The 22585-nt window shown below is 45.3% G+C and overlaps 1 protein-coding gene across 1 annotated transcript in view; it reads left to right on the plus strand.

Moving 5' to 3' along the window:
- Positions 1 to 22585, plus strand: part of DOCK1 (dedicator of cytokinesis 1) — a 564538-nt gene that overhangs the window by 270746 nt on the left and 271207 nt on the right. The gene's annotated exons all lie outside the window — the stretch shown is intronic.

Genomic DNA, 22585 nt, shown 5'->3' on the forward strand with positions numbered 1-22585 from the left:
GAGCCAGCAGGTGACAGACCCTGTGACCTGCCACCGGGAGTCTGAGGGCCCAGTTCGGAGACCTCCAGGCATGGCTTGGGAAGCTCCACGGGAGCAGTGAGGCTGGGGGCTACCATCTGTGGCATTGGTGGGTCTGAAGTCCAGGCCCTCTGCCAGTCCATCATGGAATGCCAGTCTTAAGGAGACCTTGACGTTCTACACCACACTTCCTGTTTTGGGGAGGCAATGGGGTTCAGAGAGGTTACGTTACTGTTCACAGTCACACACCAAATAAGAGTACACAGGCAGGAGCAGGATCCTGGACGATGCAGGTTCTGGTAGACCAGCTATCCAGCCAACAGAGGAGCAGGAAGTCTTCCCACGTCCTGAGTTCTTCCTGAGTTGGTACTGCAGGCCCATGGGTGGGTGCTCTGGTGAAGAGGAGGAAGGGAGAAAACCCCATGATCCCCTCTGAATTCAATATATGACTGTAGGCACCTCCCTGGAATCTGGGGACCCTGTGTACTTTCCCTCTGCATCTCAGACCAGCATGGTCTTGGCACTTTTTCATAATTGATGAGAACTCAAGTGGTTCATAAATTATGCCATCCATAGCTAACTGGTTATCATGTTAGAGCACAACAATACATGTTGGAAGAATTTTATTTGCATTTGACCAGGAATTCTTGACGACACACTGTTGACTTTCGGTGCCAGATCATGCTCCATGGTGAGGGGCTGTGCTGCACAGTGCTGAATGTTCAGCAGTACCCTTAGTCTCTACCCACTACATGTCAGTAGCACCTCGTCTCTCCAGCGTAACAAGCAAAAGTGTTGCCAGGTACTGCCAAATGCTCCTGGGGATCAGAACGCCACCTGCTGAGAACCACCAAGTTAAAACTTCTACCCCCAGGTGGCCAAGGCTGCTGCCAGTTTGTCCAAGAGTGTACTGGAAGGCCACACTTTGGGTAGAAGGCAGAGTGACAGAGTGAGGACAGACAGCAGAGCCCTACCTGCCCCGGGCATGGCCGGGTCACACCACGCCTGCCTGACCTTCATTAGAAGGACACCCTGCTCTGTGCCGAGGAAGAGTTTTGTCTCCTGAAAAAATAATTAATCTGAAACAATCTCATTTGAGATAGCTGGAGAAGATAGAGAACAAGTTTTTTTTTGGTCTCTGAGGCTTAGCCAAGCACTGGGGATATTTGGAGACTTTTGTAAGAAGTGAAGATCTGAAGCTCGAAAAACTGGGCCATTTTGGAGAGAAGGTAAAAAGAAAGCAGCATTGGCACCCTCAGTTTTGTTTGGGGAAGAACTAGATCATGGTGTATGGGTGAGCAAGGCATGCCTGCTAAGATACTAGACATATTTTTCGAAACACTTCTCTCAACCGGTTAAAAAGATGCACGTGGAAGGACTTGGCGTGGCATAGTGTGGGAGCCGCCGGGGGTGGGGGGTGTGTAATAAGAAGACAAAATCTTCACCCTCACTCTTATCTCATATTCATTCTTTAACTGCCTTTGTGGTCCAGGTATTTCAGAATCTATTTGTGCCATCATTCTGCAGAAGACTTTCATACCAGGGAAAATTTGAAAGAGAGCATTTTTACAAAAAGCAATTTACTAGTAATTTTTCAACCTTTTCCCTGCTACTACTGAAAAATGTGTGTCTGAATAAGTTTGTCCTACCATGCTATTCATCACTGTGATTTCCCAAGAACTGCACTGAAATAATTTTCTGACATCAGTCTGCTGGTTTGGAAAGATATTCTGAGTCTTGGGCCCAACTATCAAACTAATAAAACAAAAGAGACAAATTAATTGGCAGTGGCAAATAACAACAAAATTCTGAGCTCTTCTCTTTTACAGAGAGTTGCTTAGTATACACAAATCATTTGTTTACAGTAAAAATGGTGATAAAACTGGGGATTTTAAATCTGTTTAATTTCTTTATCGTTGGCTTTTTAAAAAAAAAGTTAATTTATTTTTAAGTAGCAGTAATCGAATTGTCCTGCTCCCACTGGCTAGTAAAGCCACCAAGGTCAATTTGTATTTGACTTAACTTATTTTGACTTCAGATGAGGTTGTGAGTCCTTTTGATAGCTGGACAGCATTTTCTAAAGCTTTCGAATAGAATTGTCTTCAACACTAAGAATTCTTAGTAACACTAAGAATTACTGCCAGATTAAGGTGGATGCATTTACTGTTTATTGGTGGGATCAACCTTGCGGTGTTTACCATCCACAAAACGATTTTGCCACAAAAATACTTTGAGCAGTCTGCAGAAGATTGTCTGTGAGACCAGTGGAAACTTCTTGCCCAGTCGTTTATCCATCAGTCCCGTCTTTTGTTCGTAGATGTTATGAGCTTCTATGTTCTCACCCATGCCGACACTCGCCCATGCACTTTTCACGTGCATTTTCTCATTTGACCTATGCAGTTGTCTTATGGGGGAGGCACTATTGATGTCCTCATACTGCAGATTGAGAAACTGAGGCACAAAAGATGCTCTTTCGGTGACTTCCTCAGACTCCCACAGGTACTGGACAGCACACACTGAATGGTTTCCAAGGCCAGGCAGGAAACCACAGCCCGGGCTCAGAGAAATCTTGTAACCTGAAATGACCCATGATAAACTACAGAAGGCACCGAGTAGCTGAAACCCATCTGGGCAACTTCCTTGGCCTGTTCCTCACCCTGTCTGGGTACAGGTGAAGCAGAGAGCCTGCAGGGAGTTCAGGAACACTCGGGGCCCTGGAGCATGGTCTGTTGTGAGGGTTGTCCTGAGTTTTGGACTGAGCATGACACCCCAGTGGTATTTGTGACAATGCCTTGCCTTGGTTGGGTCACCCCAGAGAATGTCAACTGTGGTTCCTGGACTTAATCTCTTGGCTTTGAAGCAACAGGACTGCATCAAGTTTATTTTTCATAAGAAAATGGTATTTTAGAATTTGCTGGACTGTTTTCTCTTGAGGTGAAAATGGCTAGTCATGGTTAAGCTTGTCTGATTCAAGGAGAGCTTGATGTCGAGGAGCTGTTTGGAATATAAATGTCTTAATTACTCTCAAATTAAATTTCATAATCAAATGTGAGTTGTAAATATATAAACCCTGTATTTTTAGATTAGTGATGAAGAGCCGTCTTTGCATGCTGCTTTAAATGAATAGGTTGTATAAAAATGTTCATTCCAACTCGAAAGTGAAAAATGGAAGCAAATAAATGCCTAACAATAGGTAAATGGTTAAGTAAATTACACTGTACATTCACTCAGTGTGACCATTAAAATGATAATTGTAAAGATTATTTCGTATCATCGAAAAGCACTTATGAAATAATGTTAAGTGGAAGAAAGCAGTCTACCAAATTGAATTGGAAGAAAATGAACAAAAACAGTAATCGTTTTGGTGTTAAGACCTTTGGGACGTCTTCATTTTGGGAGATTTATTTTCCCTTCTGTTTTCCAATTTTTTTTAAGGGGATGGGTAATGTTGTAATACTGTTTTGCCAATTAAAAGCAATGCAGGGTAAACTCAAGCCATAACTTTAGCAATATGACAGAAGCAGGCCTCTGGAAAGTATAAACAATTGTACCAGACTAAGAAAGACCCAGAAATTATTAGATTTGGGTAAGAAATGTCTCCCAAAGGTCATTTTTTATTGTTTTGAGGAAGACCTGTATAAAGAAAATGAACGTCAAAATCTCAATAGCATGTGTGTATATACGTGTGCATGTGTGTATACGTAAATACTCATTTATCATGTATACACATTTCTCTATAGATATACACACAGAGATGTTTACAAATAGATGGATAGAGAGCATGTCATCGGACAGAAGATAGGTTGAAATGCAAGAAAACTCACCGTAGTTTGGAAGTGCCCTCTGTTTTAATCAGGAATGAAATTATTTGGCTTATAATCTACATTTAGAGTCTGAAGGAAACTTTCTGGACCTCATCAGCTACCAAGACATAATCTCCACTGGATCATCTCCGTTTTTAAAATGTGTGCACTGGCTGAGAAGTTTCCACTTTGGCTCTATGACATACTGCGTAAGGCAAGATGCAGCAAACTAAAGGTAGGGGCTGCAGTTGGAAAGACCTTGCCAGATAGGGCCCTGTGTCCATCAGGCACCAGATATAGAAAAAAGAGCTAGGTAAACCGTGTCATGAGGCTGGAAGGGGACTGCATGATATTATTGGTTATTCTTGTGGCTTTCCCACTTTTGGAACACCTTGGAGTCAAAGATGCTGGCTAAAATCCAAGATAAACTGGGTCAGCATTTTATTCCATATGCTGGGGGAATGCCTGAGCATTAGGCTACTTGGATGGGGAGAGTGGTGAAAATTAATATACCATTCGTTAATGTGCAATGTCCTAGAGGAAAAACGAAGTAACCCCTTTAGAATTCACTTGTGCTGTGAAATAAGTTATCTTTAAGACCAGTTTTATAGGCTCCAAGATTGATTCTTCAACAATGGGAGCCCTCTTTTCCTCGGGGCAGAGCTAAATGCTATAGGTTTTGGACTGTCTCAATTTAATTTCTTTTAATACACTGAAATGATATTTTCCCAGACATTTGTTGGCTTCTTCAGATGTCATTGATTAAGAGGGCTACAAAGGGGTAAGAATGTGAACGCAGGCACCCTTTTGTGATTGAGCAGCGAATGAGTAGTCTGCTCTCGTTGCAGTGCTGTGATACCTTGGAGAAAACATGCCAAAGTACGTTCTGTTGATTTAGGGAAGGTTGCAGTATAACATCTGTCATTAAGAACTAAATTAGGGAAAAGGGCATTTGGGGAGCTTAAAGGCAGCTTTTGAAACAAAAAAGCATCCTAGATGTGGCCTCAATTCATTCCTACCTGCGATTAAAAAAATAAACCCCACAGTTTTACCTAACAATTATTTTGGTCAGTTACTTTAATCATATAATATAAACCACTGTTGCCACAGAAACTTACTCTGGCCAATTTGTAATGAATGGGAAAGAAGGAAGTGAACACACCTATTTTATGGGGGGGGGGGGGTTGCTTTGGGTTAAGGGTTTCTAGAAGAACCAGAAAAAAGTCATCCTAAATGGACCAGACTATGTTCCTCATTTTAGTCCCACTCTTAGTTAGTTCTTTGATTTTCAGCTTATACTGATGTTCACCTTGGCTCATCCTCTATCCAAATGGAATCTTAATTAGTAGAAATGAATTAGCAAAATTATATGATGTTGAAAACTGACTGAAAAAAAAAATCCATCCTCCAAATGTTACTTCAATGTGAAAAATTAACTTTATTTGCAGCAATTAGCTTTGCTAGCTAATAATGACCATAGAGAGTTCAGTAAAACTGGTGGGTCCTACTACTAACCAAAATCATCAGTATGAGTAGCAAAGGGAACCACCTTCCCTGCTTCTCACATCAGTATGACAAGTTCAAAGAATCTTAGATCTGAGGGATGCGGTTTGGAGGTTAGCTCATGAGTATATTTAGATGACTGCAGCAAGTATAGACAAAAAAACTGGAGTCCTTTTTGTCCCTGAATGGTTCCAATAATCAGTCAATCATCAATTGGTAGTTTGTGGCCAGGTGGAATTACAGTTGAGACCACAGAAGAGGTGGCCTTTCTTGGGATTCCACTCCATTAAAAACATGTAGATACTGGAATTCACTTGGGGAGGGCTTTACCTTATTGATTAGCTATGCTGAGTTAATCAATTTTTTTTTGTTTTTTTACTAAATGGCACAATTTGACTTATGATATATCCAAGACTAAAATTAGAACATTGACTTTTCAAAAATGATCTTGTGTCACTGGAGTATATTTTTTTCTGATGCTTCTCTTAATTTAACCTCAGGATGCCATATTGCAACACCCAGGGCAAAACTTCCATCTGGAGGTAACCGTTCACTACAATTGAAAGCATGTAGAGTTGAAGCTGCAGTGTGTCTTTCTGGCTATCTATGTGAGTGTCCATCTACTATCACCAAAGGATCTCCCTCGTACTTTTCATTGTGGTGCATCTCTAGTGTTCCCTTAGTCTGGCCAAATCCTAGACTTTAGAAAGTCATGGATTCACTGCAGTGGTAACTAAATCAAGAAAGAAAGAGGGAAATAAGCATTTGTTGTAATTGGTTCCTACTTAGACGTTGACAGCAAAATACAGAGAAAATACTGCTGGAGCAGCATGCGTCCCAATCCTGACGGAAGGGCTTGTAGAAGTCCTTGTGGTCTTCAGAGCCTACATATTTTGTAGCCCAGAGTCTGAGAGGGAAAGATTGTTTTGGTTTGAATTCTCGAGCCTTTCCTGATTCTTGGCCTAAAAGTGATTTAGGGATGGTTTAAACTGCACTGGAACCAAAGGGCACACATTTAGACCCATGACATAAAGTGGTGGAGCCTTTTCTTTCTTTCCATCGTAGCTGATGGACAGAGAAGGGAACCTCGGGAAAAGTCATCTCCCCGAAGACAGATGTTGTCTACCTGGAGAAACTTTAGCCTGGGCCAAGGGTATAGAAAAGGAGGGAGTGTTCCTAGCAGCAAGTATTGGTCATTCATTACAGGTATGCCTAGAGGTGAAGTTTTGGCAATCAATACCCAACATATCGTGGGGAAGGAAAGAGAAAAAAAGAGAAGACAAATTTAAAAATGCCTTTATGTTATATACTTAGACACCCAAATAACCGTGTTATTTTATTCCATAAGATTAATACTACCCCTCATCAATTCTGGTATTATTTTCTATTTTGCCATCAGGTGGCTCTGCAATTCTTTCCTTGGCCCACAGCTATTATGGCTGTCTTCTCTAAGCTTAATTATAAATAGTTATTTAGAAAAATATATGAAGTCACATCTCACCCTCACAGCGTTCTGCTCTGTTATCTTTAAAGGTTTACCTCCTTGTTCATCAAAAACTGTATAGCTTCTCTGGTCTTCCAGGGAGTCAGCGTTGACACCCTTAATGGCCCTAGGCCCTGGGGGTGGTTCATTCTTAACATGGACACATAGCTGCTCTGTTCACGTCTGCTAAGCTTGAGCAGGAAGCACTCATAAATATTGAAAGAGGACTGAAATGGGTTGTGATGGGCCAAGAGACCCATACCCCAAATTAAAGTAGTGTTCAGTTCTTCATTACTTTTATCCTGTGGTCTACTAACAGATGCTGCCAAAGCTTTGCCTTATTCATTCCCTGGCTGAACCCCCCATATCCAGTCATCACCAAGTCCCAGTGACTTTTTTTTGTTTTTCCATCCTGTTGCCACTCCTGTTGATTTCTTCATCTCCATTCACACTGTTCCCACCGGACCTTGGCCTTCTTATCTTCCCTGCCCTCAGCTCTTCATCTCCCAGTCTTCTGTGCACATGACTCTCATCTTTGCAGATGTCTCTTTGAGTCCTTGAATGTTAGCACTTCCAAAAAAGCAAATCTTAAGGGTTCTCTATAATCTTCCCTCACTTGGCTCTCTTCTTGATTTTTTATGGCTACTCAATAGTTGAAGTTAAGCCAGTTTTCTCCCTGTCACTGACATAAGTCAGTCTCCACTTGTGTCGGCTCACCTACCAAAGCTGTGTCCCCATCCTCTTATCTCACGGTTAGTTTCCTTTTGATGTTCCAGGTCTTGTCTTGCCTTGCCTTCTTTGGCTACCAAAATCTTCTCCTGATGCTTGCTTCCATTTACTCAATAAAAGGCACCGATATGTCTTCAGTGGACCGGGCACGGTACTGGGTGCTGGGCACACAGAAGAAAATGAGGCATTGTCCTTGGGTACATGTGCTCAAACAGAGGAGAGACCTATGCTCAGGCCACTTTGGAGTTAAGGAGGTAGTGAATGCTAAGAGAGCACTCCTCTTGAATTCAGGATAGGCTTCACCTGGGAGATACACAAGAGGGGGCTAAGGATAAGCAGAAACATTCCATTTTCATTGCTATGTGTTGACAGTCTTTACTCCTTAAGTTAAATATAAAGTAGTAGGTCCCTCTCAGCACTTCCTCTCTCCTGTCTTCCCATATTTACTGGCTGTTTTAAGAATATGATATATATTACAGTATCATTACAAATGAAGACTTACCCATGAAATATTAGGACTTAGGATAGGTGTACATTATTATTAGTGGCTTCCAATGATTCTTGCCCATTACTTGGACCCTTGGATTAGATAGAACTTGCTATATTTTGAAACCTAGGTGGGAATTACATGAGTGGAAGGGAGAAGGGGGTGGGGTTTCATTAGTTTAAATAAAACTTTGCTCAGCGATTTTCCTTTTCTGAAGCTTGGCATAAATGTAATATGTAACATCTTGAGGTTTGTTGTTGTATAGTATAGTGCTTTAAATTCTTTTCTGTGCTCGTACAGTTGAGATGGCACGCACACTCACAAAAATGAGTAGATGGTACAGAAAAGACGTTATATATTTAAGGAAGTACACTGAGGCCCTTACTACGTATTTGTTGTAGTAAATGTGACTTGCTGGAGTGCACCAGTAGATTTGTTCTTTGTTATCCACCTTTCTTTTTGGGTAGTGGTAAAATAAACAATTTAATTAAAAAATCTCAAAAGCTTGGAACAACTAACAAAAAATTTATAGTGTAGAATCTTTGCTAATTTTAGCTTCCTAATAAAACGCTGGTCTTTGTCCTAAAGGGGAATCACCGACCCTGGGATGATAGGGATGGGGATCAATAGAGGGTCTAGAGCACAGCATTGGGTCCTGTGACTTCTGAAGGATGCACGGCCCCAAGGGTTTGAATGCCTTATATAACTTTCAATTCTGCTTACTTTGAATTGGAAACACTAAGTGTAAATTTATCCTCAATAAATAAAATCAAGACTTAGAAATCACTCTATTACTGTCAATTGAGATAAAAGTGAAGGAGGAGGAAGAGAAAAATGGGGAAATATAAAGAGAAAGAATTGAGGGGAAACATGATAGCAAACGAGAAGAGGACAATGTGTTGCAGACACACAGGAAGGCAGGCAGGCAGGCATATGCAGATCTGAGAGAGGAAGGGGGTCTTAGTGATGCCAGGAAAGCCAGGCCAGGTACACTGTGTTAACATTCCACCTGCCTGTCACTTGAGCTGAACCACCAAAGCATCAAAGATAGCTTTGATAGCCTTGAATATAATTCAAGTCAGCTGAATATAGTCAGGTTTTCAACTACTTTTTATGGGGCAGTTGCAGTAACCTCACCAGATTGGAACTGGGGAATTCACCCTGGGGCAAAACAAAATCAAAACCAGGACAGGCTATGAAGACAGGACATCCTATATTTTTGTGTTCTATGCAGCGTCCAATGTATAATCAGCTCAAGTGTTAAATGAATAGTCATATTTTGAGTTTATATTTTTGTGTTTTGCCTCTATCTTTTATAATCTCTGCAGCACCTCCTTGGAACTGATAACTTCTTGTGTCATAAGGATGGTGAAAAGGGAGAAGAGAGGAAAGTTGAATTACATGAATGGAAGTTAGCGTTGTAGTGAGTAAGCAGAACTGATGATCTATGATATGATTTTCTCCAGACATCAGAGTCCTAGAAAAGATTTTTAAAGAGGAAAACATAAATCTTTCCAAAATCTCAAATGACCTTTTCATCATATTTTGCCATTCTTTAAGCCTTGGAGGAGAGTATAGGTGTTGAAGAAGTGAGAACTTTTTGCAAATTGTTTTTGTTGTTGCTTAAGCAGCCATGTGGAAGGGAAGACTCAGGGTGTGGCGGTGTCCCAAAGCCGGGTAGGAAAACATGCATTTTCCTCAAGGCTGTAGCCCTGAGCCTGGCTCTCTAGAGCACATGCTTGCAGGCCAGGCAGTTAATCCATTTAAAAAACTATGAAAGGGGAAAAAATTAAATATATTGGACCCCTACCCCCGTCCAGATATATGTGAATTTTGGAGGGGTGGAGACAGGGTTTCAAAAACAACAGACTCCACCTCCACAGAGAATTATAATCCATCTACAAGCAAAAGTGACTGGTTATCATGTTTTGTTTCATTTTTTTACCTCCTCCACCCCCTTGCTCTCTTTTATTTTTTGCTGTATCCTCAAAGTTAAAATAGTATCTGGCACATAAAAGGTACAAATAAATATTTACTGAATGAGTGTATGAATGAATAAATGTTCCAGGGAAGCAAGGAGTGCCATTTTTTTTTTTTTTCTAGAACGAAGTTGGGAATCAGCCAGGCAGCAGGGCGATCCACAGATCTCAGGCCAGGCCAGTGAGGTTCACGTCCATGACCTCACTTGGCCTTGCCTGTAGATCAGAAAATGTGGTGGAGTCACTCTCCAGAGAGAGAGGGAACACTAGTGACCCGTCATTACCATGGTTTGAAACACAGGTCTTGAACACTCTCCAAGTAAATTGTGAATCGAGCCGCCCTTAGCAGGATTAGGGCATTTTCACCTTTGTTCTTTTGATGTTTCTGGTTAGGGATGCAACGCATCTCAAACTTGCCCTTCTTAGGGATTGTGTGACAGGGGCAGCTCTCGGCAAAAAGCATGCACCTGGAGTTGGAGATCAGCTGTTAGTGCCCTGCGGTGCTTTGCAATGAATGATTTACGCTGGGATTCTCTATGCAGGGTTTTATAAGTCAGAGAAGAGAGAACTGCAGGTCATCATATCTTTCCCACATTCTACAGTGTTTTCTTGGCATGGTAATTCCTGGCTCTGTAGTCTCACAAGGTGCTTAAGAGCTGAGGTTTAGAGGCAGACTGCCTGGCTTTGAGTTCTGGTTCTTTCGCTAATTAGCCAAGAACCCTCAGCAAGTTATGTAACCTGGGGGAGTAAAAATAATAATAACAGCTAACATTATTAAGCGCTTGCCACAGCTGGGTACTACTCTGCACTTTCTGTGTTCGAACAGCTCAGTCTCCAGACACTATCTGAAGCAGAAGTTACCAATTCTTTAAAAGTGGGGAAACTGAGTCACTGACATGTGTGACATGGCCGCAGCCACCCAAACAGTACTTGTCAGAGCTGGGAGCACAGATGCTGAGTTACATTTGGAGCCTGTGCTCTCACCTGCTACCCTGTGCTCCCCTTGTTGAGCAGTCAGGAGCTGGTTCCTGTGACTCTCAGAAAATGGTCCTTGTAATGAAGTGGATGCTGACAAGGACAACACACTCAGGAACATGTTATACAATTGGATGCCACAGGCGATGTCACTGGAGAGAAACAAGCTTGAGAAACAACCACCTTAAAGTTTCAACCTTGACTGGCTTATTTAAACTTGTTTGACTGTCCTAGGTTTTAACATTAAAGCTGAGCAGGCCAGTGGTTGCTTTCACTGACTCGTTAGATCTAGAGTTAGAGTTGACATTCTGATGTAGAATTTAAATGCTATCTAGGAATGAATTGAGAGGCCAGAGTCCTGGGGTACAGTCCAATCGCCAGCATTTACTCAGGGATGACCCTACCTGGTGGATGATGGATTTAAACCCTGCAGAGTAAGACTGGGCAATATTTTCATGGATCCATTGTTCAAACCATATGCTAAGTTGCATCATCCAGCCTGCCCACCTGCCTTTGTCACATTCGCAAATCTGACAGGCACAAGAAATAAAGTATAGAGGTATATATAGAGGACTGTGAACATTATACATGGAGACAATTATAAATAGTAAGAATGGAGCAAATAAGCAAGGATGTGAAATACTTCAGTGAAGCAACTGAGTTAATAAACTACCATTAAAACAAACAAACAAGTTAATTGAGAAAACCAGTTATCACTGGAATCTTACATGGATGGAAAAGGCAAATGAAAAATATGGTAAGGAGCTTATCATTTTCATCATTTCACTAATTTCAAACTTCTCTGCACCTGCATGTCATGCTTACTGGAAGTTCTTCTTAGGACTGAAACTTGGCCATGTTTATCAGAGCTATGCTGGTCTCAGGAGTGCCATCAGCAGAACCCCCCTGATTTGTGTCTTCCAAGTGCAATGAGAAAAAAATCTTTTTAAAAGTCTATATGCAGGATGGGCCACAGTGGCTCAGCAGGCAAAATTCTCGCCTGCCATACCGGAGACCCAGGTTCACTTCCCATGCCCATGCAAAAAAAAAAAAAAAATAAAGTCTATATGTACCACTTTGATGCTGAGAAAAAGGCAGTCATAAAGTGATGGGTCTGGGAGAGAGATCTGTGAGGTTGATTTCATGAAGTCAAATTAAAATGCAAGGTCGAGGCTGAGACAATGTCTTCTAGTTCCCTACAAATGGCCCACTGAGCTCCACTCTTGGTAAAGCTTTAGTGAAAATTCCTTTAGACCCCAAATGCCAGTTATTTGGGGTAGAAAAGCATTTCATCTATCTGATGGAGGCAAGTTAAACTTTTCTCATTTCTCCTGGTTTGTTTTTATTTACTCTAACACTAGGTTACTCAATTCAAATACATTCTGATATTAAAAATTTAACTTCTGCCCACATGAATTTTTACCAAAGGAAATTCTGGAGTTGAGTTTTATGGTTAAAAAAAAAAAAATCCAACTCTTTAGTGCTTTCTCTTTTTTTTTTTTTTTAACACTATATGGTCAAAATATGAAGACTGTCCACCCTGTAAGCACTATTCATCTCTCACCTCCTTCACAGCATTTCCTTTTAATTCCCAGTACACACTAAAAAATACACCTTAAAATAGAAGAGAATCATTATTTGCCAATCAGGGTTCCCTGAATTTCTACCAAAATCACTGGCTGGGTTAATCATAAATAGCTTCACTAAATATGTATTAAGCACCTGTTTCTATAAAGAACTGCTGTGCTTTCAAGGATTTCTTTATGTTGTAAATGCCTTGATCCATTTCTCTCCCATTTCAAAAGGCTTCTCATGGAAGTTCTAGGAAGTAAGAGACGATGAAAAACTTAATATTATTATTTTTTATGTACTTCCCATTGGAAACTGAAACTCAAATTTCCAACAGTTTTATCATTTTCATCCCAAATCCTCCAATCTGGCTTCTTGACATCTCTGTTCCCATTAGTATCACGCAACCTGCCTTTGGTCATCACCTTTAATCTCTTCTTCACCAGTTGCCTAGCTGCCAAGAGTTGTCACCAGAATGTTTCCCTCAGAGCTGCCCTTTACATCCATCCCCAGGGCCACCAACCACCCTTGGCAGTAGTGCATTCTCACCTTGACACCCTCTCAGCTGGTCTCCAATTCCCCTTCTCTGGTTTCCTTTTAATGCCAAGACTTACTCTTCTCAAAATATGCCCCAACCTTATCTTTTTGTTCAAAACACTGAATGGTCACCCACTGCCATTGAACAGAGGAGCCTCTTCTGTCCGGCTGGGTCCTCTCAAACTAGCTTCAGTCTGCTTCTGTACTCTTCAGCCCTGGTGACTGTACTTCTGCTAAATGTTACTTCTTGCTCTTCCCCCCATGTCTCTAGTGCTGGGTGGGCACCCTGCAGCTCTGCATAGCTCTAGGTCTTCTGGGTGCTGAGTCCCATCTCCACCTTCATCTTCTGAGTCACCAGGGCATCACACTCTCCTTGGAACCTCCAAAGCAGGAGGGTCTTACTGTCCTGATTCTATGTCCTGTAGCCATCAGCTCTCCTACTCCTGGAGGTGAGCTTCTTGAGGATCTCTCACTGAGTCTTTTAACGCTTTACACACAGCCTTGTCCTCTGCTGTGACTGCACAGTAAATTTCCACAAATCAGAAGTCTTTCTGAACAAAACGATCTGCATATAAATGCGCCTTCCCTATGCTTGCCCCATTTTAAGAGCCCAGGTTTTATAGTTCCACTACATTTCCAAAGATGCTAAAATTGCTTACAACAAAAGCAGATTTCACAAAGCAAAATGCACAGGTAAAATGAATCTGCACAGGTCTTTAAGAATCTAACCACTGAATAGATATGGGAAAAGATAGAAAAATGGGCACCTGAAAAATTCAGGATATATATCCCAGAGAAGGAGGGAGCCACATCACCACTGGAATGACCTGGAAGCACAGACTAACATCCTTCCATCCTTGCTACTGTGTGTGATCTGCCCTGAACAGAGCAGCTGAGCGGTTATTTTAGCCACTCCTTCCTCTTCTTTTTCTTTGGAACACTGAGGAGGAAAGAGAGCAACTTTCATTGGCAAGTCGGCTCGTTAATTATTTTTAGTGTCCCATAGCCCCCTTCTCATATGCTAGTTTACTGCCTTTCATTTTATGCCCAAGGTTAGGTTATTAAGGATTGAACTGGAATTTTCCATAGTCATAGCAATATACATTTCAACCAGCATTTTCACATGCCATTTACAATATTTTCAAAAGTTTCCTAACCACTGCAGTAGCTATGATAGTGTAACTCACATGAACATACACTGCACACAGGTGAATCTCTCGCTAGTCTTTTCCTTCTAAACTTCTAACAGCAGGATGACATGGTAATACACAAAATATATCTATGCATGTACAATACTTGGAATAACCCATTCAATACTCTATAAGAGCATTACTGACAGATAAAAGATTGGAGGGGCAGTTCTTTCCAGATCTTTTTGAAATATTCTATTAGCCAAAAGGTTTGTAGAATAATCTGAAAATGTAATTCCTTCTTGTTCCTTATCTGTGGTTCGCCCCCCCACCCCCCAAGTTAATTTTCTCTCTGTCCCAATTAGAGCTGGGAATATGTACTCAGCAGAAAGACACAAAGCTACTAGGTTAGCGTGCTTTGTTTTTATTTAGATCAGCAGTTTGTCACTTGATAATATCTTTGCACATCTCAGAGTCCTGCACCTCATTCATAATGGTTTGAATAATGCCTGCAGGCAGATAATAAGACTCAAACTCATACCAAATATCCTGATGGCTGAAGGCAGAGAAAAAGGCCCCTGAGAAAGATTCACAACAGAATTTGAATTCAGACCCAGGCATTATCCCCGGAAAGTTTGGTTTTTCTTTCCGTGAGAGGCAGTGCTCTCGGTTGCCTTCATCTCCAGGGTCTGAAACACGTGCATCGTCACACATGGTCCAAGGTTCGAAGTTGTCCTGCTCAGCAGAGACTTCGTCTGGGCAACTTGTCTGTGAATCTTGCCAGGCTCCTCACAATTTGGTTCCACATCTCTGTTGTCCTTAATGTGTAAGAAAAAGTTATTTTTAAGATAAACTGACTGACGTTTTACTTCATTTATATCATAGGTTAGCTCCACTTTCAGATGAAGATTTATCCAAATGTTTGTATGCGAGTTTCATGGTAATGAAAGTGCTGTCGTGTAGTATCCATCATATTAAATTTTTCTCTAAAATATTTAAGTCACTCCATAATGTTATGAAATATTAAAATCAAATATGTGAGGAGACTTAAAACGATCTGTTTCATAAATTATGTCAGCTGATTCGAGGTAGAGGAGAGAAGGGTTAAGTGGCCCTCTGGGAGGGGTCAGGGGCATGGCCCCTCACACTGATTCTGAAAAAGTTTGCAATAATGAGGCCAGTGATGTCTGGGGGAGCCTTCGTGACCCCTACTTTCCCAGAACGAGTGCAGTCTGCGTCCAGTGCGCATCCTTTGCATGATGACCTAAGCTTCTTGGGTGCCACTGACTGGATCGGCAGCAGCCTGGACGCACACCTGCTCAGCTGATGGGGGGCTGACCTAAAGCTTTAGGAACAACTTCCTGATGAACCTGTCCCTGCCCTCCAAAACTGATGCCTGACAACAGTGCTACCACTTTCCGATCTATGTGTGGTTATTCCTTTATTATTCTCTGAGAAGCAGCCTTTCCCCAGCAGAAGTCATCTGCTTCTCCTACAGGAGAGATCAGTAGTTGTCGGTCTAAGATTGCTATGGGTTGGCGCAAACAAGAAAATACAAACAGCTAGCTGAGTGACGCTGCCCAGCTACTTCACTTAGATAAGCTGTTCTTTGGAAAGTCACTTTTATAATCTGATTGCTCATTTCAGTGTGTAGGTGTCCTCCTTGGAGACTGATACCTTTCACAGTTAAGTCTATTTATTTTACTTTTATTATTATTATTCCCTATGCAGGGAGAAACAAAAGCTGAAAATTCCCTATCCTGTCATGGGGAAAACAGAAACCCCTGATATAAATGAAGTAATAGAGCTTCATTTATATACATCTTCGTGAAAGCTGTTTTGCAAACATGCAGCTCTCCAGATTTTGCCTTATAAGCCTAGTTCTTAACGAGCAGTTGTGCTTCGCAATATAACAGCTCAAATTTTTAATCACAATAATTATAATAAAGTCAAGGCAACTATAGTAAGTTTAACGGCACACTTTCCTTTTCAAGGGCATCATGTCTTTAGGTAGAGGGCTTTCATTTCGCTCAAGAAATGCAGTTGAATCAGTCTATCTTTAAAGAAATGATGAATTTAGTTAAAAGAAGAAAAGCTTATAATTCTATGCAGCTCATATAATTCATGCAAAATCATGCAATTACTGATAGCTGTGCCAGATATGTTTTTTCCAAATGCACCTTTAATAAAACCATCATGAGTAGCAGTGCCATCTAATGTAAGTAGTAAACATGGATAGTAAATTATTAATATCTGGTAGGCATGCAGAAGGCAGGACTTCCATTTTTCCTTTGAGCTGCTTGTGCATGTCTGCTAATCGTTTTTGCAAAAACATTGCAAAGATAATCATGAACTTTTTTTGAAAAGTAACATTCAACAGGATATGAATGTAATAAATAGCATGACGTGACCAGTAAAAGCCAATACTTTCTACCTCTGCAAAGTGAAATGATGGGTACTTTCGGCTCAATCTGTAGTATCAGCTTAATAAGGTTAAATCATTTTCATCTATGTACCACTCATTGGAAATGGCCCAGATCAGGGGATTTGGGTGGTATTTTCCAATCAAGTCTCTGGCACTGTAACCTTAACCGTCATCCACTGGGAGTACAGAAAGGTAAACTGCCAGCAAATCCTCTTCCAAGGGAAACCCTCCCCACGCAGGGACCTCTCCCCTGTGCCTGCCTGAGCTGTAGTCTTGTGCAGTGATCGCTTGGGTCCTGAGCCAAGACAGGGCGCCCTCAAAGTTGCAAACCACTCTTGCCAGTTCCACCCAGAGATGCTTCCGCAGAATTTAAGCGCCCAAGCAGACAAGGTCAAATTAAACTGCTTCACTGCTGACTCTGGCTCAGGGGCCAAGACAGCGTCCAATTTCCCAGCACAGATCTGCAGCAGGAAGAGGGGTCTGCGCGGGAGCTCGGCTCCGTAGATGGGCAAAACGCACCCATTTTCTCCCTATTTACTCCAGCGGTATCTCTCCTCCCCCACTCCTGGCATCCCCTTATCACTAGCTGCATCTCCCTGTGGCTTATTTTGGGTAGTAGAATGCTTAGGTCACAGGGAGAGGCTCTTTATCCAAAGGATGGAGGCGCCAGCATGAACCCTGAGCATGAACCAGCAAGACGCAGACTCTCGCTCCTGACTTGGGCTCCAGGCGCTGCCCCGGCCGCGGGCCGCCCGCGGGCTCCCTCTTCCCTCCCGCCCTCGCCGGCCGCCCTCGAGCCCGCCAGCCCGGTCTGCAGCACTGGTTCGTTTCCCACGCCTGTCCCGGTCTGCCACCGGATGCCAGGCACCTGGAGCCCCGCGGGCGCCGACCCCGGCCCGCACCCGGGAAGGGGCCATGCCTGCGAGCCCTGGCGCCACGGGCGGGGACGGGCACCTCACGTGTGCCTCTCTCTGCTTTCGCTCCTGCTCGCGCCTCTGCTCGGCGGCCGGCGCCGAGGCCCCGGTGCTCGGACTCAGCCCCCCGAAGTTAATCAGCCGTACTTGCCAGTTCGCCTTAGTTTGGGAAATACTTCAACGCCTCGACACGTTCAGGCGAGGCTGCCGCGCGGCCGCCCCCGGATCCCGCCGGCTCCGCCCGGCCCGGGCTGTCGGGCGCTCACGAGGCTGTGGCGTTGGTCTAGAACGGGCATCGCCGCCACGCGCGGCCCCTTGTCCCCGGCCGTCGCCAAAGTTGCCGGACGCCCCTCGGCGACCCGGCCGCGCCAGAGGCGGTTGCGTAACCTCGGCCCCCAGCCCCCGCCCGCCGCCCGGTCCGCTCCCGGCTGCCCCGGCGCGTCCCGGCCCCGGAGCCGCCGCGTCCCCGCCGAAAGCCCGGGCGGGGGGCGAGCACGAGCGCCCGAGCCGGGGTCGGCGCCGTCCGGGCGGTGCGGAGCCCGCGGCCAAGTGCGGCGGACGCCGGGCACAGGGAGGAGGGCGCGGGGCCCCGCTTACCTTCCGCGGCTTACAGATAAGTCGAGGTCGGTGCAGCGCCTGGCGCGGGCATGTCTCGCCGCGGACCCGGGCAAGCCTGGCGCGGCACGGAGCACTCCGGACAGGGCATCCGCGGCGGAGCTCGCGCGGAGGGAGGCTCGGCTCCGGGGAACTGCGCCCGCCGCCCGCCCCCTCCACCGCCGCCGGCCCGGCCCGCCCGGCCCGGCCGGCCCCCGCGCCGCAGCTCGCGTCCCTCCGGCCCTTCTCAGCGCCGCGCACGGGGAGGCAGCCGCTCGGCCGGCTCCGGGGACGCCCGCGCGCTCGCTCGCTCGCGGCGTGGCGGAGCCAGCCACAGCCACCCGGCGCCGCGCTCCTCCGATGTCCTCATTTACTGCAATTGTCTTCGGCGAGATCTCGGAGCCGGGCCCGGGCGGCGGGGGCGGGGCGGGGGAGGGCGCGGGAGGGAAGTCCTTTCCGCCGCCCCTGGGTCCCGGGCACTCCGCGAAGCCCGGCGGCCGGTGAAGAGGGCGCCCCGAGCCGCGCGCCCGCTGCCTGTGCGCCCGGCTGGTACCGAGGCGGGCGGAGCCCGGGCCGCGGGGCGGGGGCGGCGCGGGGCCGGGCCGCGGGCGTAGGGGGGGAGATCGATCCGGAGTAAGGGGGGCGGGAGGGAATGGAGCAGCCCCCTCCGCCGGCGCCCGGGCTGGAGCTGGAGGAGGAGGAGGAGGAGGTGGAAGGAGCTGCCGGCGGCTGCCGCCTGCCTGTGCGCGGGGCTCCGCCGCTGTGCGTCCTCGGGCTTTCTGGGCTGCAGGCGGCGCTGCGCGGCCCGGGAACTTGTTGAGCCTGCCCTCGGGCCGCCTCTGGAACCGCAGGCGGGCGCGGGACCCCGCGTTTCCTCCGCGTAGGAGTCGCTGGGGACCCCGCGCGATGGCTGCGTGCTGTGCCAGCCCGCCCGGCACATTTGGGGTTTAAAACGCCAGAGCTTATCTTAGGGAGCACGGCTCCTGTCTCCTCACCTGGATTGGATCTTCGAAGAGGCCCAGGGGTCACAGGCGGGCGCGTTTCAGTGCTGAGTCCACTCCCAGAAGCGGTCCTCCAAGTGGGGACTGGAGGCAGACGCGCTGTGAGTGACCTGAGACCTGAAGTGGGAGTGAGGACCCAGGTCTGTAGCCCGCTGACATTTAGGAACCACTGGTGAGCAGCGCCACAGCTGCTTGGAATCAAGACCCTCCCCCGCCTCCACTGCCCCCCCCCCCCCCCAACCACCCACCTGCAGGCACCTCAGGGCACAGGCTGTTTGTTTCTGGGCAGAGTTGAGTTCTCTGAGTCCTTGGCAGGGGGAATCAGGAATGCGTGAGGAGGGACCCCCACCCCCCAAACCTCCAATACCTCCTGGGTACTCCTGAGCTCAGATCAGTTGAGCCTGGGACCTGCCAATTCCTTCAGGCCCTGATGTGGGGGCCTGGGCCTGGGTCTCAGCAGCTGGCCCTAAATTTACTCTGGCTTGGGCTTGAAGTTCATTCTCCTTGAACATACTTGAAAGTGACTTACTTTACATTCGTTAGTCTGAATAATTTCCAAGAAAAGTCTCAGAAATGGAGGCTGGGAAGGCAGTCATGAGGTTTAGGGAGTGAACTGGGAAAAGCAGGAAGGTCCTGTGCCTCACCTACCTCTCCAGAGAGGAGGGGCATGTGCATACCTTTCCTCTACGTTCCGGAATCCTTGCAACTAGCACCAGCCTTGTGCCTGGATGGGAGCCATTTCTCCTCATTGTTCATTTAGCTGAACTGAGCCTGGAACTGTGCTTTAGATAGAAGAGCATCTGTTCTTTATAAATAGTTTTATTTGGAATGATTTATTTGTCTATATGTGGAATTTCAGGGTATGTCCGGATATTCCAGAAGAAAACCATCCTGAAATGCTCCCCCATGTCCTGTTTCCTCCCAGCATCCTTCCTGAGCCTCAGGCATCCACATATATCCAGGAGGAAGGACCTGGACCTGTGGATCCAAATGCTGACCATCTTGCTCTTTTTCATCTTCCTTCTTAACCCAGATCCCCCAAGTTTTTAATTTTTAACTTATTTACCCCTCTGGCTGGCTATTGAGGTCGGAGGAAGCTGATTGGTAAGATAGCCCAGGTGATGTGCAAGCAGCCTGGAAATCTGCAAGCTCCCCTCCCACATCCTGCCTGGAAGGAACTGATGTTGGGTATATATAGGACATGTAATGCCAAGGGGTTTAGGATCAGCAGCACTGATTCCTCCAACATGCACCCCGCCTCCCCTGTGATGTGCATTGCAGCTGTGGGCTCCAGGAATTCTCCCGTGGTCTCAGGGAACTTTCGGTAAATCTTGCTTTATTGCTAATCCATAAAATCTGAAACCTGCCCTTAAACATGTCATCATAAATAAAGCTGCCAAGAACTACTGAAATTGTGCTGGTAGTAATGGAATGGTAAATTTTTAGGGGCCATGAGTGAAAACAGATAAACATAAATGTATGCACAGCAGGACAGAACACAGACACGGGTGGTACTCTCAGTGGGGAGGCAGCAGCTCCAAGGACAATATTATTTGAGAGCCACATGATCTCTAACTCCAGGAAGAAAATGAAAAAGCTGTAATTGGCAGGTGAGAAATCCCACCTTATATAAGGAGAATTTAATTGAATGTTGTAGTGTCACCGAGACTGCTTTTAGTTTTTCGATCATCTAGGAGACTTACATGGCTTTCATAAGTCTATTAAACCATTTCTATCTCCCCACCTTTTTTCACTTAAGAGCCCATTTACCTATTGTGTCACTTAATTGCAAGTTTTTCAACATCACAAACCAAAACATTGACAAAAAAATTGTCTCACATCACATCTTTATGTGTGACCGGATAGTGTACCAGTGTGACACTGGTGGGCCATCGCGTGCTGGTCTTTAAAGCATGCACTTGTGCATGGGATGGTTGGGCAGCTGTATTGCTCTCCCTGGAGCCCTGTGGGTGTGGGTAGGTGGGTGAGATGTGTGCATGTTTTTAGGGTCCAGGATGAGTCGTTATGTTTAGTTTCTTCAGAAAAAGAGTTACAGTTGGTAGAAAGTAGATTCATTTTAGGAATCAGTATCTATTGAATTCTTATCTTTTGTTCCAAGATTTTTGCTGAAGAAGATGGGCTTGCAAAGGGAAATGCAACTACTTTTCAAGTGGGAGTTCCCGATAGCAGAGGCACTCAAAGAATAAAAATACGGGAAAGTACAAGACAGATGACTAAGCAAAATGTCCAAGTCTCTTTTCTTTTGCCTTCTTGGAAGTGTGCAGATGTTGTGCAGAGTGCTTGCTGGAATTCTAGCCTCCCAGAATATTTTTTGGAGTCTCAATTTCCACATTAAAAAGACAAGATGGTACAAGGTGAGGGTATTCAAGAGTGTTCATTAGTGTTTTGTCCATATTGGTCCCAAACTGGAAATAACCCAAATATCCTTTAGTGATAGAATGGTTAAAAAATTTTTCAAGTATTTATACAGTGGAGTACTACACAGCAACATAACGAAACTAACTACTGATATATACAGCAGTGTGGATGACTTTCACAAAACTTTTCTAGAACAAAAGAATATGTATTGCATGATCCCATTTCAATGATGTCCAATAAGAAACAAAAGTTATCAGTAGTCATAAACGTCAGAATAGTGGTTTCCTTTGGAGTGTACCAACTTCATGGGGCCACAGCCCCTTCTCTGCATACATCTGGATGTTGAGGGTAGAGTGGTAAAATGCCATTTTGCGGTTCTCGGGTCTCAGTCTGGCTGCTTTGGCCCTGGGTGTGGTCCCTGGGTGTGGCCCCTGTGTCTCTGCAGCCTTTACTTCCGAGTAGTCCAGCCCTTCCGACAAACTGGCTTAATTAGTCAGTAAAATTACCTGTTCTCTGCTAAAGCCATTTTCTCCCGAAAACCCAGATCAGAGGGGTGTCTGGAATGCTGCTGCTGCTGCTGCAGATAAGAGATCTCACTCAGCTACATATTAAACCCCCTTCCCCGGGGGGCTGCTGAGGCTGTCCTCACTCACGGACACAGCCATGACCGTACATTCTGGAAACCATTTCCTATCTCATATTTAGAGGTTCTGGCTGAAGTGGCTCCTAGGTGAACCTTCCGTCTGTGCAAAGCAGGTTGCACCCTCCAGGTTGCATGCTGTGGTGGCAAATCAGCCAGGGCTCAGATCCTGCAGAGGAAAGGTAAGTGGCATCAACTTAAAGCCGCAGGGTAGATCAGAGCCTTCACAGCACAGTGCTTTGCTCTTTCAAGAACAAGGTGAACGTGGTGCTCAGAAGGCGTGTGGGCCAGAGCTCATCTGTTGCCTAAAGATCTGTGAGGAGCCCTTCTGAGTCATTTCCCTTTGTCCTTTCCGCCAAACTCTCTGCCTTTACTGCCCTTTTTCTGGAGTGACTTCCTGAGAGTAAGTGTCTCCCTCT

Source organism: Tamandua tetradactyla, chromosome 13 (genome assembly GCF_023851605.1).
Source record: "Tamandua tetradactyla isolate mTamTet1 chromosome 13, mTamTet1.pri, whole genome shotgun sequence".
Taxonomy (NCBI): domain Eukaryota; kingdom Metazoa; phylum Chordata; class Mammalia; order Pilosa; family Myrmecophagidae; genus Tamandua; species Tamandua tetradactyla.